Raw genomic sequence first — 11,030 nt, forward strand, 5'->3', positions numbered from 1 at the left:
CATCACATTTATAACATTAGAGGACAGATACAAAGATCTTTACAGACACTCTCTAGACGTCTTTGATCCATTTCCCTAAACATCTTTTCTGAGAAGCTTCTTTATGCAGACCTAACAGTCACAGAAGTCTCTACAATCACAAATGTCTCAGTGAAAGTTAAAAAAATAATAATTTCAGTTAATGGCTTTTGTAGTTTTCTTTCTCAAAGTACTTTCAAAAACCACAGACGAGCTGTTTGCTGTGAGACCAGGAAGGAGTGTAAAAGCACTTCATTCAGGGTGTGGGATGTGTTGTTGTATTGTTTCCTCTGTTCAGTTTGTGGTCAGATTAGCGTAGAGTCTAAAGGAAGAGAGCTGCAGACCACAGATGTGCGAGAACAAATGACACTTTGCTACTACTGAGCACAGCACTGGTGGAGGGCAGCAGCAGTTTTAGCAGAGCAGAATCAGAGACCAGAAATCCTACAGCTTCAATAGATCATCTCATTAGGGGGGATACTGGTGATTGTGAGGATGAGGAGAGGGCAACGTGAAAGATGTGTATCTGGAGCTGGCTGAACTACACTTCATTTTTAGCTATATAAACGGCTCAGGGTTTACCACAATGAGAACAGAAACATCACACTGACGTCAGGGAAAAACCTGATGCATCTTCATAGTATGGTTCCCTTTTTTAAGGGATGCTTTCTTGTTCTTTAATAAGATACTGATACTGGTGTTTGTTGCTTATTTCTTAAATCACTAAATCCTTTGGATGCACAATTAAAGCTTATGTTATACAAAACTGATGTGACCGTACAAACTGTAAATCTCTCAGGTTTATAACAAGGATGCAGAAAGATGTTGCGAGCGTGAAAACATGAAACACACCACTAAAATAATCAAAATGCAGAAAGAAACGGTATTTCTTCTAAATCAATCTCCTTTAAATTAAATACACTAAGATGAAAATGAGGATGTTTAGTACCTGGCTGAGAGAGAAGAAAGATCACCAACACACTCACTGCTGCGTTCAAGTTCATGGCTGCTCTTCTCCTCCCTGTGAAACTTCAGAGAAAACCAAAGACATCAGGAGAAGGACTGAACACAACCTGTGCAGATAAATATCAATCATACCAATGAAGACCTCTACTCACAGCAGGGAGGAGATGTCGTATGTGCAGAATACGCTCCGCTGTGTTCATCAAAAGGAAGAAGTCAGACAGTTAAATGTGTGAGCCTTCCTTCCTCTTCCTGCTATGAACATGCACGATTCAACCTACTGTCTGCTTTGATAAACCTTAGGTAAACCTTTAGTGATGATGCTTGACTCGGAACAGGATGAACATGTGGAGTAACTTTGATTCAAGCTCAGACAATCAACAATGTTGAGATGCAACTTTTTCAGAGTGATGGACATAAAAAGAGTTTGCATAAAAGCTGTAAAAACACAACAGATGAAGGTGTTACTGTAGCAGCTGAAGTCAAGGAGAGTTTGCTGTTTGTGGTAGCACAGGGAAAAGACTGAGCAACAAAAGTCCCGCTGACACTAGGGGCAAAATATTTAACTTGAAAATTCACTGCCTAAACCTCAGAGTGAAGCAGCTCCAGCTGTGTCTTGCAGAAACCATGAATGATTGATTTTATCTTGGGTCATGTGATGCATGCTGGACAGGTTGTTTTTCAGATACTGACATTGATCAAGATACTTCAGTCAGCTGATATTCTTGAAGCTCATGGAGAGCTCCAGTTTGGCTTCACTGAGAATTCATCGAGTGAGCGAAGCCGATTTTGAACACAAGCGATGCCACATGACTGAAAAGCAAAAACAGAAATATTGTTTTTGCTCTTTGGGATCCTCAACTTTTAAAACTTCTCCCTTCACACTCCCTCTCTGTTTGGTTGGTCTAGTGAAGGCTTCCCTACACTGAGCACCTGATCTACTGAGACCCCAAATAACGAGTGCTAAATTGCGTGTACAAACTAAAAAGTTGCACATGCTATTGGTAGGCATGTTGCAGGTGATCTACTCAGACTGCCTGCGCAACTGAAAACAGTTGCAAAGCATCCTATTTGAATGAGGATATAGCACGTGCTAGCAACTGTCACCATGGAGAGTCTGGAAGAGCAGACTGGCCGTAAACAAAAAATAAAGTTTGAAGCCATGGAGGTGGAGAAATCAGACAGATGGGTTACAAGCTGTGTCCAATGTGGAACACGCTCTCCGCCATGATACTCGGACTATCGTTGCTTACAGAACGCAGCTGGTCAGTGCTTTGTCTAGGCTGACACTAGCCACGTATACATGGACCCAAATATTCCACTTGCATTTGGTTTATTTGCTCCAACGGAAAGAATTTAACCTTTGTATACACCTCATTCTGAAAGAAAAGTGCCAAACCGAATGGACATTTAATCGGTTTCACAGAGGTGGAATATTCCTTTCCCCAAACCGATTGAGGTATCATGTATCCACTCAAATGGAAAGTTGTCAGGGTGCGTTCTTTCAGCGCATGCTCAGATATGAAGTAAGACGCAACTAGAGACGTTCCTTAATTTTGAAAATGGCGGCAAGTAGTCAGCACTGGACTGCTGGTCTTTTTTACTGCACATGCCCCATTGACTATTCTGTTTGATTTTAGCGGCGCATGTAGACCAGAGATTGGAATATTCCTTTCCATGTATACTATTGTTATCGGAAAAGTAATTCAGAAAGATTCCATTCGGAAAGACGAAAAACTCTTCATGTAACCGTGGCTACTGACCGTTAACGCCCAACAATAATCCAGACGTCATTCAGCAGCAGTGGTGATTCAGTTGAGCCAACACCGAACAAAGAGGGAGGTTCATCCCCTGCGCTTTCTGGAGAGCGCAGGAGATGAACCTTCATTACTCAGGGGTGGAGACTAGCACAACCGGTGAAAACACAAAACCCGAGTTAAAGTATTTGCTTTGAGGAAAAGGGAAAAAAAACAGAGCTACAGTCAATGGCACTATTATCATTTTTTTTTTAGCTTTTATCTATGGTTTTCTGTTTTCTGGTGGCTGTTAAAGTTCAGTTTAGTTTGTTACAAAACATGTGACAGCGTTTTAGTCCATTTGTGGTGTTTTTCTTTTTGATCTAATTGCATAAAAAAACATAACTCGTAGGCTTACAAGAAGTGGCTTTAAATCAAAATAGCATTAATCTATACCGCAAGTGATGTGATTTTCCTTCACATAAGGTCACAGGAAGATGCAGTGCTGCAAAGAGTTTTTCTATAGGAGATAAGGCATGGCCCCTTTTTATGACTAGCTCCTAATGAGGCCTCAGGTCATCCAGCAACCAAAAAACATCATTGCTGGATAGATCATACATCTCTACTATTAATATATCCAGCTGTCCAAAGAAGTTGACATGCTCATAGAAGATTATTTTTCTCTCTCGTCTGTCATTGCACCTACGCCTCCTTCACGCCACAATGTGTGAAAAGCTGTGACCGTTTGCACCTGCTTTTCAAATGTGCTAAATGTAGACGCCAAAACAGCAGCTGCAAAGTGTTTCAGGTTTAATAAGTCACTTTGCGGGTTCTAAATGAATACATGTGCATCTCCTCCTGCCAGGATTTTGATCTTATGATCTGTATATATTCTACAAGGCAAACACGCTGAATGGACTGCACGTGCTATTTTGCTCATTTGTCAGGGGCAGGCCTTGGAGCCAAGGTTATAATAGTTAACTAAAACTAAACTAAAAACGAAAACTAGTATTCAAAATACATTGCAGTTAACTCAAACTAATAAAAACTAGAAAAGAAAACAAAAACGATAAGTAAACTAAAACTGAATCTTGTGTTCACAAAACTAACTGAAACTAACTAAAATTATAGAGAAAATGTCCTTAGTTATAGTTTTTGACGACAATATTAATAGCCTTTAGGATTTAAATTAATCTGACACATTCTCCCAACCAATTTTATGACAGTTTCCGGCAGTTGTCAGTGCTGCACATCACCATCATAGCGACGTATAGGGACGAGCTTGTTTACTGCACCGACTGGCTGTGCGCTGTGCTGCGACTAAACGTGGTGGAGCGATGAATCAGAGCATCTGTAATAGTTTAACTGTTACAGAGTCCAAGTTTTTACTTATTGAAGCTCATATTATATTGTTTTTTTAATAATTTATGTTAATATTATATTATGTAATTTATGTCAACAATATTTTATATAATTTATGCTTGTATTTTTTATACTAAGTTTATATTATTTTTTCATGTGTTTAAGGCAGCAGCCAACATTTCGGTATCAAGTATTCATGAAATCTATAATATGGAAAGACTGACTTTTGCTTTCAAACTACAATCTGAAAAAATTTAAGACGATGTAATTGGATTACGAAAAAGAGACGAAAAAAATTACAAGAAACGGACAAAGACGAGAGAGCTGCTGCAACAGGCAGCTACTTGAGCAGCGCCTAGCAACGAAAAAAAAAAATAGAATAGAATAGAATAGAATAGAATAGAATAGAAAATACTTGTCTACAGTCTCTTTTTCGTAATCTTTGTATTTGGAGAGGATCATTACTTTGTATGGCTCATTTGTTGGTCGTGGACACCAAACTTTTTGTGGCTTCAGTGATATTTTTACTATTTTTCTCCAGTGTTTGTCTGGAGATCCTACATGTAACCATGGCTGCATTGTATACATGTGAACTCAGCTGTTAGCAGCCTGTAGCATGTCAATGCTAACTGGTGTAAGGCCTGATGTCTTCCCACAAGATGAGGAGAAGGAGGTGAGGATGACATGCTGGTTCTCAGGTGTGAGCTAAGAAGTGATAACATTGACCTGTCCTTCACTCCATCGTTACTGGGAATGTAAGATCTTTCTCCAATAAGATGGACCAGCTAGCCATGCTAACCCAGCAACAGAGGGAATACCAGAGGGCAGAGTAGCATCATGCTATTCACAGACATGGCAAACAAATCTAACATCAGGCACCAACGCCACATTGGAAGAACTTCACCTGCTGTGAGCAGACAGGATCCAGGAGACAGAGACTGAACAGAGTCCTGAAGAAGCTCAGTCCTGGACCCTGTGGAGGTGGGGGCTGGCTGAAGTGGACAATGATGGACAAGCCGTCGTCATCTATTTTCTTATGGACATTTTTGCACCTTCTATTAACTTTCTTACTTTTGTTTTCGTGATTGCTGCTGTGACTTCAATTTCGTTTTTACAATGAAAATAAAGTCCTATTCTATTCTATTCTATTCTATTCTATTTGAGTTGAGTTGATTTGAATGACATTAAACTGAGTTGAGTTGAGTTGAATTACATTAAACTGAGTTGAGAGATTTGAATGTAAACACAGAGTTCCGTCAGAACACGGTCACAGTGAGGAGTTCCAACAGCACTGTGACCTCACAGAACATGTTCTACAGTTGTCAGACTAGACCAGCATTTCAGTTCACATTTCTTCACAGAGACGAACTCTATCGAGCGCTCACCTGCACGAAGTACGAACCATTTACAGTGAAACTTGGAACATTTTCCTTCCACCTAAACTGAGACTGACTGACTGAGTCCAGAAAGCTCAGAGGAAGAGAAACAACCTTCATTCAAAAAAAAAATTCATTTGACGACGTCTGATCCTAGACAGGTAAGTTAGTGAGCTGTGCCCACACTTTAAGGTCATGTTGTTTAAGTCTTTTTATTGAGTAAATATATTCAAAAGAGGTAAATAGTTTACAAATTGAGTTTACTCTGCTGTTAATAAGTTAGTTAATCTGATTTACTTGGGGACGAGGTGTAAACTGAAGAGCTTTAACTTCTGGATACCCAGTGTTTTTATTAGCCAATCTGATTTAATGAACAAGGATAAACCCACTATATCACAAATTGAACTACATTTTTTCTGTTTCAGCTTCTTAATTTCTCCCCAACAACCGTCTTGTATATTACCTGTAAATATTTTTCACTGACATCTATATTTGCATTGAATATCAAAATTAATGAAGCCAATCGTTGTTATCATTTTCAGACTCCTGTTAAAAACTTGAAGTCTGTGTTGTTGTTTTTTCGTATCACTTGTGGGCAAAGATTCACATCATATTGCTTTCTTGGTCTTGTCCTGTAGATGCTACAACAGAAAAAAATACATATATATCAGATCTGATCAAAATGTGTTGCTCACAGCAAACATTTACCGATGAGAAAGTGGGTTTGTAGGGGGAGGGAGGGGTCTTTCAAAAGGCTTTAGCTAAAAACAAAAGCAACTAAAATGTTGGTTTACAAAGACAACAGATGATAAATTAGGTTTTTAAGCTGTGAATCATGTAAAGCTTCAGAGGAACAAAATGAAGCCTGAGAGGAACATGATATCTCCCCTTCAAAGAGTTCCTCTCCATCACTTCAGCACAGTCTAACGTTTTCTGATGTTTGTGTTTTTCTGCTTTAGATTCCTGTTTCTCTTGACTCCAACTACAAAGAAACAGAGAAAATGGACAAAGTCAGCGCCACTACTGCATGTCCCACAACCTCTGAGATGGCCGAGACAAACAACACTGTCCAGAAGGAAACCACAGCTGATCTCAATGAGTCCAAGAACCTAGACGCTGTCCTGAATGAGGAAGACATCACCAGCTCTCATGCTACCTCACCAACTGAACAGGACGGGGACTCCTGGTCAGACAGCGAAGATATCTGGGATGGTTACACCAATTCAGAGTGTTCCTCTGACTACGAGATCTCTGAAACCATCTCATGTCTCGATCAGCATCTCGATGAGGAGATTTCAAAGGCCTGCCAAACCTTGTTCCCAGAAGACCTGGAGACTGAGGCAGAAGACAAAGACAAAGAGGACGACCAAACTTTGGAAGCAGAGTCAGCCTCTAGACTTTCCATCAGATCAGAGGCATCATGGGCCTCAGTAAAGTCTGTATTATCTTGGGCTACCTCCAGATGGTCCTCTTCATCCTCCATCCACACATTGCCCGAGGTTTACCAGAAAATGAAGGATAATGAGTCAATCACCAGCAGTGACAACCTTGGCTATCCTTTCCTTGACCTTAAAGAGGACGCTGTCTTTACCCCTGAAGAGGTCACTGTCCTTGATCTTGAAGACGATGCTCTGAAAGGGATCGAAGAAGAAACAGGGGTCACTGAGGAACTAAACTCTGACCCATTCAGCCTTAAGGTCATTGTGGTCTTCAAAGACAAACCAGAGGAAGGAGGGTTTTTACAGAGGAGGAAGAGGAAGAGGAGCTTTTTAAAATGGAGAGCATGGAGAAAGATCAATCCAGCTCCAGAGAATAACGTGGATGGTGAAATTAATTCAGCCAGTCCTGGGTCCACAGCTTGCAGGTCTGTCGATGACAAACAGGACTGTGCTTGTCCACAAGAGCCACCTTCCTGCAGTGGTGCAGTCCACGAGTCCATTCCTTTAGTCCTGGAGGACTTCACAGAGACTGATGACGAGGCACAATCAGAAGCTGAACCTGTGGAGCCGTTTTTGACTCAGACCGGCTCAGACCCTCAGGTTACATCATGTGAAGTGCCAGAGGACACATCAGTGGCTGAGGGGACAAGTTCACACATGGACAATTACCAGCCCAGCTATCCTGAGCCTCTAGAGCACTGTGAAGTGACTGAAGACCCTGAGCCTGCAACCAAACCCAGGAAAAAGACATCCCTCCTGATTCACATCAGAAAAGTCTTCTCAAAGGTAAGGATGAATATACATCCAAGCTAATAATCATTTTGTCGGCTCAAGAAGCACCTTTGGATGTAAAGATTCTTTTGTGCTGCAGCTGCATCATTTTAATATTATTTTTTATTGTGAAACAATAAAGGGATCTGTCCTTTTTTGTTTTCTGAACTGTGAGCTTTATATATTCATGTATGTTGTGTCTGTTTTCATACTTTCAGAAAAAAAAAGAGGAGAAGCCAAAGGAGGCAGAGAAGACGGATTCAGCTGAAAACGTCGTCAAACAGGAGAAGAAGAAGGAGAAGAAGACCAAGGGTCCCTCTTTCTGGGCACAGCTGTTTCCCTCCAGGCGTTGCCAAGTTGTGCCTTTGAACCAAAGAGCAGAGCTTAAACTGGAGACCCATGTCTCCTTCTGTACATTCTCCTCCTAAATGTACCCTGAATAAAAAGCAAAAAAAAAAAAAAAAAAAAAAAAATGTCATTAAGGGATATAAATCTTTATTCTTTCAGAGTAACACTAACACAATAAGGGTTGTTTGGATCAAATCAGTCTGAAGTTTTACATTAAGTGTGTGTATCTGTTTATCTAACGTGTGTGAAGTGTCTGAATAAATCATGGATTTAGTCTCAGTGAGGTCAACAGGTTTCTGACTAACAACACCCTCTCTTTAAACATGCTAACAAGCTGCTGCTTTATTTGAGTTTGTAGTGAAATCCACAGGTAATGTCTCATCTTTAACCTCTCTTCATGCTTAGATGTAGCTAATGTCACATCCATCATCTCACACTCCACCCTGCGGTAAACAAACTCACCTCTTAGAGAAACCCAAGTGTGAAAATCATTTTGTTGTACATAGAGTAATTGATGCTCTGTAATCTGATCTCTCATTATTAGAGCATTGTGTTTTTACAGACAGACATTGTTCATGGTAAAAGCCCTCCAAATGTGGATCTATTCATAGAAATGTGTTGGTTGCAATAATATAAACCCTCAACCTTTCTCTGGGGCAGGGTGCAGAACAAAAGAAACATGAGGCAAGTGATGAACATTTATAATGACTCTTTGTTGCCGTCGCAAAAATAATCTTTAAAAAAACAATTCAATTATTAACACTGAAATGCTGACTTCACTGGTAGTCCACGAGTCATAAAACTAAACTAAAACTAAGCCTTGTTGCAAAAATCAAAACTAAATAAAAACTAGAATGCCCTCTCTAAAACTAATTAAAACTAAACTGTAATGGAAAATAAAATGTCAAAACCAACTAAAACTAAACTATAATGAAAAATCCAAAACTATTATAACCTTGCTTGGAGCGCATGGTTAGTAAATCAGCTTTAGGTGCGCTATCAAGCTTGCATGTGTTTTTATACATGCAAACCTTTAGTAGATCAGGCCCTAAGTGTCACAGACAACCTCAGCATGAAGAGTGGGTGGGTTGTCAAATTCCACAACAGCAAGTGTGTAAAAACAATTGTAAGGTATGGTACACTGTGCTTATCAGTATGTGACCGTTACAGCTGAAACAGGTATTTTACTAATAATTTACTCTGTATGCACACTCCCAAACCTCAGAATCTGGAGTGGAAGTGGTTCATCAAAAACCAAAAAAGTCTCAGTGGAAAGGTTTTGTTTTTCTATTACTGTTAATGACTTCTCTGTTTTTTCTTCAACACTTAGAAATGTAAACAAAAATATTTACGAGGCAAAAAAACAAACAGTTTACTTGGTGATCAGAAACTTTTAACATGAGTCAAAGTGCATCTCTTTACTGCAAGGAGTGGTCTCATGTTGTTTCCTTCCTTTTCAGTCTGAGGTCAGATCAGCGCTGAAAGAGAAGAGAACTGAAAGCCACATGTGTGAAAGGGCGATGAAAACGTTGCTATCATTAGCTGTTTATCATTAAGAGAATGGAAACATCACACTTTGCTTGATTCTGTTTTTCAGTAGCTGTAATCTCTTCTAACACCGCCTTACTCTTTAATAAATGAATCTTTCAGATTCACCACTAACAGCTCCCGTTACATGAATGAAATCATCTTTATATGCAGAATTTAAATCATCTACACAATAAAGGGAAGCAAAGATTATGGAAGAATTAACTTCAGACATCTTTCTAACTTTAAAAATGTGTAAAAGCCAACAAGTCTCCTATTAGTTTGCATTCAGCATCATGTCTCACCATCAAATCTAAAAAAGTACAAACTGGAGGATAAGTCTACTCCTCAGTATAACATAAAAAAAGATGGAAGAAGTCAGGCTGTTTAATATCTTAGCCTTCCTTCCTCTTCCTGCTATCAGTACGTACACATCAAGTTACTGACGGGCATCTAGTAATGAGGCTTTTATGGGAAATGCATGGCCTTGAGGTTGGTTACTGACGCTTATATTTCAAGTAACTTTATCTTTGTTAAAGGCATATATCAAGTTTTAATCTTTGCAAAGTGAGAACAATAGTAATGGACAAGGGTTCTGATAAAAGGCGTAAATACAGAAAAAAGGTGTTATTTCAGCAGCTGCTGGGAGAGAGAAGTTGCTGCTTTTAAGATTAAAAAAGTTTGAGCAATAAAAAAAAACAGGTTCCCCTGACACTTGGACAACATGTTCAACTTGCATGGGCGGCCAAGCAGCAAACGCCAGTCTAAAAATATGAAAACAGTTTGTAGTCCAAGTACCTCAATTCTCTATCAGCACACACTCTTCTAATCTCACGTAAGCCAATGCAAAATGTGACCCTTCAACAGCACAGGTTATTTAAGATTTACTCCAGCTCTAAATCAGAACACTACTGTTCTCCAGCGCGTAGAAATGGAAACGGTGCAAGGTTAGCAAATTGAATGATATAAGCACACTGACCTGCACAATCTTGGATCGGTAAGGATGTGATACAAACCATTTGATAGCCCTCTCGAGGTACCATGTGCAGTATCTTTGATTTTCATCTTTGAACAGAGAAGCATGAGTGTTTGTGGGTTTACAAGGATTAAACGTGTGTGAAATGAGCAAACCTATTAAAGAAAAGTCACCTAACATGTCTGAAGCATGTTTTTTATGTAAGCTTTGCAGAAAAGTAAAGTACAGAGAAAGCAGGACAAATGTTACTTGGTATGACGGTGTTATGAAAACTTGTTTTGTACTGGCATACATATCAGGATGTTTGACACTTTTTTCAGATTTAATTTTGTGACTTCAGGTTACCACTGAATTTGCGGCCTGTTGTGTTTCAGGGACCTTTGAACTTAAAGTTCAACTGCAGCATTTTATTGAATGGTTTTAACAACTTTTATAATACGATGATGTAAAGTTATGAGTTGTTTAGTTCTGGGTTGCATTGGCTCTTTTAAATCTAACAGCAGAGTACACAGTC

This window comes from Halichoeres trimaculatus, unplaced genomic scaffold (assembly GCF_033239565.1).
Source record: "Halichoeres trimaculatus isolate MK-OKI-2021-1 unplaced genomic scaffold, fHalTri1.1 fHalTri1_scaffold_2, whole genome shotgun sequence".
Lineage (NCBI taxonomy): Eukaryota > Metazoa > Chordata > Actinopteri > Labriformes > Labridae > Halichoeres > Halichoeres trimaculatus.